A 7,222-nucleotide genomic window follows, 5' to 3' on the forward strand; every position below is an offset into this window, starting at 1 on the left:
GTTACAGATAATAACCTTCCTCTGCTCATCTTCTTATGAAAAATGTGATTAAGCAAAATCACAAAGGACACACTTTTCCTTCAAAGGGATTGTTTGTAACTTCTTACACGTATAAATCATCCGGGTCGGTGTCCCAGCTACAGCTCCTCCAGACCAACAGAGGTTTCCCGTGTCTTGTGAAGTGACGGGGCTCTGCAGAGAGAAACGTTATCGTCTCCGACCGGATGCCGGTGTCTTCCTTCCAACGCGGTCGGGAGGCTGAAGCAGGAAAAGCCGACACTAGGATCAGCAGTGATTCATGGAGAGACCTCCGTCTGGTCAGCTAACATTACTGCCAAGCAGCTGAAATATAGAGTGATATTGTGGTTTTAGCTGACGTGTGTCGCCTCACTATTTTGAGCGATGCTCGTTCATGTCTATTTAGAGCGAGCAAGCGCGAGCCTGACCCTGACTTTCGTTGACTTAACAGCCACAGGTGTCGCTGTTAACAATCATTTCTGATTCTTAAAAACAGTCCCTTTAATTTCTACTATACTTGAGTGCAGTTACTCTAAGTTTTGAGTTGCAGCACTTTGCTTTTAAACAACTACTTCTGTCTCTTAACTTCAGTTATTGGTGAAGTGAAGTGATGTTATGGTTGGCTGGATGTGATTTATTAGTGTTTGTGTGTTTTAGACAAATCAATAAACACAGTTGTCAGGTGAATAAGAAGCTGAAAATGAAAACGACTGTGTGTGAAAACTAAAGTTTGTTTTTGTAACAGAATCCTTCCTCTGGAGGCACTTATGATGTTGTAAGTGTGTGTGTGTGTGTGTATTAATCTTGGCAGCATCAGGCTGCTGCTGCTGCCGTCCAACAGGAAGTCACATAAAGCTTGGGGTCGTGCTGGGGTCAAAGGTCACAGTTGAAAAGGAGATGAGGGGGGGAGATGAGAAGAACAGGAAGACAAGCAGAGAGGAGAAATGTGTTGAAACTGGCCCTCGGTCTCATAAAATATTTACCAGATTTACTAAGCTGGGAGTAATGCATTTCATATTTCTGCTGTGTTTGGAATGAACAGAAGCAGAACTGGGTTACAATAAAAGATATGAAATAACAAAATGTACCTGATTATATTGGATTATAATGGAATAGATAAGGGCTAACCATAGCACCTTGCAAGTAGCTAAAGAAAAAAGTGAACAGTAGTCGACAGAGATGAAACATTTAACATGTTACACACACGTTAAGGTAGTTTCCTCCTACACTATGCAAATTAGAATGATTCAATAATAATTAGCTCACAAGTGTGAACGTGGGTGAGATAGATCTTTGCAGGGTGCTTGTCGATCACCCAGTGTCTCCAGGTACAATCAGCACACTGTGAGCCTGCTTAAGAATATGCACGTACAGACGGTGGTTGAATGAAACGTCTGAAAAGTGTCTGCTTTGTTTTCTCTCCTGCTCTTCTGACACACTAAACACTATACACTCGAGGCCATTTAGCCTTCCAACCAGAGACTGATTAGTTACCGTCACTGCAGGTTTACGCCCACAGTCAAGAAATACCGTCACTAGAAGAGTTTTATGTTTTTGAGAAAGCGGCTCTTCAAACTCCATCTGGGAAACCAACCTCAGCTGTTTACATCTGTGTCTTTCCTGCTTCTCTCTCTCTGTGGCTCCTTCTTTGCTTCTGGTAAATTACAAATGTCAGAAACCTATAGAGCAGAGAAACGGAGAGGAATGGAAGGCTGCTAATGGATCCATTTAAGGCTTGTTTTCTTGCTAGTATACCAAACTCTGAGCAGGATGCAATTTGTATTAAACATAAATGGAACTTAAAACCACATTCTCATTGGTGCTAACACTCTGTGTTGTCTTATGTAGACACACACATTTTAATGTTGTAAGACATCAATACACTAGTTCAAAGGAACAGTGTTTGGGGGATCTATTGGCAGAAAATGGAATATAATATTCATAACTATGTTTTTCATCAGTGTACCTGAAACTAAGAATCGTTGTGTTTTGGCCGTGTTGCTCCTCCATGTTTCTACAGCAGCCCAGGACGGACAAACCAAACTCTGGCTCTAGAAAGAGACTTTCATGTTTTCACGTTACCTGAAGGCCACCGTGGTTCTCCGACATGCTTGTGAAACTGCGGTAACGTGGTACCGCCAGCCGCCGCCTGACTTCCGTTGCTCCTAAAGTAGTCCTATTATGATGAGGATGGCCTCTGAGCGAGGTGTACGGCGTTACCAAGGTTTTGCACTTGGCAGCTCACGTTACCACAGTCTTGGAAAGGGACAATTGAGTGGAGGGGTACTCAGTTGGTTACAATCTGCAACCACACCACTATGTCATGAAATTCTACACATCCTGCACCTTTAAAGGGACTGTTTGTAACTTTTTAAGCGTATAAATGTACCGGGTTGGGACACATGCGCGCTCGCATCTGCGCGCTCGCATCTGCGCGCCTGCGTGTGGCTGAAGTCTCTCCTCCTCTGCCTGCTTGCCTTCACTCAGACAGCGCGCGCGTTCTCGCTGTCTCGCTCCACCTCTAGACGTGCATGCGCGCTCACTCCACACTGCAGAAGAGTTAGTTTAGCTCTGAGAATATCTAGTGAATCTAGTGGACGTTTGTGCAGAAATAACTGCTGCCGCTCCTCCAGACCAACAGAGGTTTCCCGTGTCTTGTGAAGTGACAGGGCTCCGCAGAGAGAAACGTTATCGTGTCCGACTGGGTGCCGCCGGTGTCTCCCTGCTCACTCCGGCTGCGGTCGGGAGGCGATAACGTTTCTCGCTGTGGAGCCCCGCTGCTTCAGAGCCCCGCTGCTTCAGAGCCCTGGCACAGACGCTGAAGCAGGAAAAGCCAACACTAGGATCAGCATTGATTCATGGAGAGAACTTCATCTGGTCAGCTAACATTACTGCCAAGCAGCTGAAATATAGAGTGATATTGTGGTTTTAGCTGACGTGTGTCGCCTCACTGTGTTGAGTGATGCTCGTTCATGTCTATTTAGAGCGAGCAAGCGCGAACCCGACGCTGAGTTTCGTTGACTTAACGGCCACAGGTGTCACTGTTAACAAGCATTTCTGAAAGTTACAAAAATGACATAAAGAGAACAGATCTCTCACTAACCTGTAGTGGTTTGATTGCCGAAATTTCAAGATATCTGTCAATACAATGGAGGTGAATTAAAATTAATTTATTTTCATAGAGTAGCTGTTGGAAATGTTATCTTGCTATTGTTTTCTGTTAAGACCAACATTTGAGGCTGTGGGCATGTTCATGGGATGCAGCCTACCTGTAGGTCTGGTCTGTTTAACAAAGTAACGCTAACCGCTACCTGTCCACTGTGCGTTGGCATTTCTTGTTTCTCGGCAGAGAACGATTAAAGAAAAACGCTGAATCATTTTCTAAGCTTTTTATAAAATAGTTTCTGCATGAATTGAAATGTATTGATAGTATATTTTTGCACATATGGCGGGCGCATCTATGTATACGCATGCATCTGGCGGACAGAAGGAAAACCAACCGATGTCACCACACTGCATTTTTATAAACTATGATAATCTGGTCATGGGTCACATCTCTCGCCCGTGATAGTGGACGAATACACTTCATAAATGATTTTCTATCATACACTAATAAAAATACCACATGTCAGAATCCAGCTCAACTGCTATAAAGGTGCAAGAGATCATCATAGCTCAACTAAGAAAAAAAAATATATATATATATATATATTTAGACTTCAGTTTAGTGGTATCATATTTTATTTAAATTACATTATAATGGAAAAATAATTAAAATAAAATATATTTTTCTGACAGTAACATTTAAATTAAAGATCAATTCCAGCAATACATTACAACAATGTGCAACACTGACTGAATGTCTGACTACATAAACAGTCATTTGTCAAAGTGGTGTTGATGAGAAGCAAATCAATATGTAAGATGCATCACAAGCATTTGGCATCACACATTGCCAAATACGCATTGTTCAGTGTTTCTGCCAATTGCATTATACATTTACTGCTTATAATGCAGTAAATAGATATATCTGGGTACCTTACACTAGTCCAAGTAATGAAAACAACAGATATAAAGTTGTGTCATGCTACAGGGACATGCCAAAACACTAGTGTGCCTCCAGAGTGTTTCTCTCTTTCGCGTTTGCACGCATAGTCCATTGTCAGATTTATACATCTGAAGATCAAGGTCACATAATAATGGGAAGTTTAGGTTAGGATCCAGCTTGTTAAGCAGTCTGTGGAATGTGTTCAGTTCATCTATCTCTGCATCCCAAAGGACCTCCCCATCATTAGTGGATCTGAAATATGCCTTAAAGCTGCAGTTGGTAACTTTAATAAAAATAACTTTTTGTCATGTTTACTCAAACTGTCACTATATTCTGACAGTAGTACACAAGACAGATAATCTGTGAAAAAATCAGCTTCCTCTGTGTCCTCTTAGTGCTCCTAATGTCATTTGCAAGATTCCACCGCGTCTGAAGAAAATACAACCAATCAGAGCCGAGGAGTCTCTGAGCAGCTGTCAATCACTCACAAACTCAAACGGTCAAACTAGGCAGCTCTGATCAAATATGAATCAATATTCTGTTACTGTAATGCCTATTTTCTCTCCTCAGATGTTTTCAGAAACATAGTGGACTGTGTACATGTTTTCAATGTAGGGGTTCTACTTTGGTAGGTTTTGGTTATTAGCAAAATAATTAATAAATAATAATATAATTATTAATATTAATAAAGATTATCAATAAACATCAATAATAAACGGGGCACCACCCTGGAATCAGGGACCAATGACCAAAACGTTAATATAGTCTCATTATATATGCTAAACTATCAATTTGGAACGTTGATTAATAATTAAATTAATAACTATAACCAAAATAGATAGTAAAGGTTGAAGGATATCGGAGTTCTTGACATAGCAGAGGTTGGCATTATTCACTCTTGTGCAACATTAAAGAGACCAGCATGTATATTCCACAAACATTTATTTACAAGATAATAAAGGTTCAAAACACAACATTAATCTAACTAAATAACTAAACTAAACAAACCAAACACAGTGTGTGTGTGTGTGTGTGTGGGTGTGTGTGTGTGTGAGAGAGAGAGAGAGAGGGGGGGGAAACAAGATGGGTTCTTGTCTCAAAATGTCTGTATGGCCTACAAACAAAATGGCGAGCACTGTAAAACTACAAAGATGGCTGAATCAAAGATGGCGGAATCAAAGATGGCCGTCAGCATGTCATCACATGACCTCTTTGTTCTAGGACAGAGAGGGGGGTGATGTGTGGGTTAAGATTATCTGAAGCTGTATGTTTATGTTTAACTAATTCACAGTTTCTGTATGTGATCTTAATGTGTGTTAGATATGCAGTGGGTTAGAAAAGATGGTTAGTTGCATGCAAGACCTTGTCTATGTGAAGCATAAACTAAACACATCAGATGTGGCAAAGCCAGTTACCCAGATATCAAATACAGATAAATCAACACAGTCAAACTCAATGAATAACATTAAACCAAATCAATACAAGTACTTTCTAGAAATCAAAGTTGGACAGTCTTGCTCAGCCATGTGCGATTGCTAATGCTAAGGCCCAGTACGTTACCAATCCATGGAAGAACCGGTTTTGTGATTCCATGTGTTGAAGTTGTGGTTCCAAGTCAAAGAGGTCGTCTTTGCTGTTAGTTTGGTGCTAACTTCTTTGCTTGATAGCTTGAAGTTAGCTGGTGAAAAGGGCAGAGCACTCGCGTCGTCTGCCGTTTGGTTCCTTGGTTGCAATGGCTGTTTCCTAACAGGCCATTGATCAGAACCAGAACTGGTTTGCAAGTTCTGGACTTGAGAGCCGTTCACCTCAACCAGGTCAGCCTGGGTTGAGTAGATGAAGAGCAGAGAGAGCGCAGCAGCTCACCTCTGGCACGTCAGGAGAGATGAGCAGATGAGAAGAAAGAGAAGGAACAAAGGACATTCCTCTGGTTTTGTTCTGTGTGATTTTCACACCTCTGTGTGAAATGTTACTGTAGCCAATGAGAGCATACCTCCATGATTCTGGGAGACAGTTCACTGTGTCTGCCACCAGAAATGGCAGGTCCCTACATCAATATGGAGGCCGGGTCACAACCAAAATATGTTTCTGAAAACATTTGAGGCGACAGAATCTTGATTCACATGCGATTAGCACTGCGTAGTTTGACAGTTTGATCAGAGTTCACAAGCAGTGATTGATAGCTGTGTTACGGCCGAGCCACACTGGGAACGCGAGCAGCGTGTGTGCGTCGTGGAACCTCTTGCTTTTTATTTTGGCATCCATGTTAACAGGTCAGAGCAGCCACACAGCGTGAGCAGCTCGGCTCGGCTGTGCGTCATCTGCGTCTCTTCTAGAGATTTGACGTCTCGCCTAATTTTTTCCGTGTGCAAAAATTAACTATAAAAATGATCTATTGACTGTATATTGATATCATACCAGGACATTACTACAGTTTCAATGTAAATATCTGTAGAATAAGTCGTGGACATGAAAAAAAAGTTCATATTTATTTTTATCTCAACAGTGAAATATTTGCAGGACAGTGTTGTAGAAAATGCAGTGACTTGCACGGCTCCACAAGTGAATGGTACCGGCTTTTAATTGGGGATTATTACAAATGAGCACAGGCTTCTTAACCCTTTTCTGTCTAAAATAAATATAAATTACATTTCTAATGAAATGAAATGGCCATTATGAAAGGCAAACTGAAAACGCTGTTGGTGTGGACACCACACGCGTGAGAGACGCAGAAGTTCAACGAGGCAGCCGCCACGTTCCCAGTGTGGCCCGGCCGTTAGAGACTCCTCGGCTCTGATTGGTTGTTTTCCTTCGGGCATTTTGCAAAAGCCATTAGGAGCACTAGGAGGACACAAAGGAAGTTGAATGCACTACAGTCAGGATATAGTGACAATTTGAGCAAATATGACAAAACGTTATTTTTATTAAAGTTACCAACTGCAGCTTTAACATGTGTTTTGACTTGAGTCAGCCGTGTGCATGCTAATAACTGTATATACCTGTGTTCAAAGTGACACTTGTGTCAAACGCAAAATCACAGCCCATTTAAGGGACAAAACGTCTAGTGGTTCTGTGCTAAAGATCCGTTTTAACATCGCAGTTGTTCACACATCACTTTCTACTTACGGTCAGTAACAACACAATGAATCATCTATACCA

Source organism: Sebastes fasciatus, chromosome 15, assembly GCF_043250625.1.
Source record: "Sebastes fasciatus isolate fSebFas1 chromosome 15, fSebFas1.pri, whole genome shotgun sequence".
In the NCBI taxonomy this organism is placed as follows: domain Eukaryota; kingdom Metazoa; phylum Chordata; class Actinopteri; order Perciformes; family Sebastidae; genus Sebastes; species Sebastes fasciatus.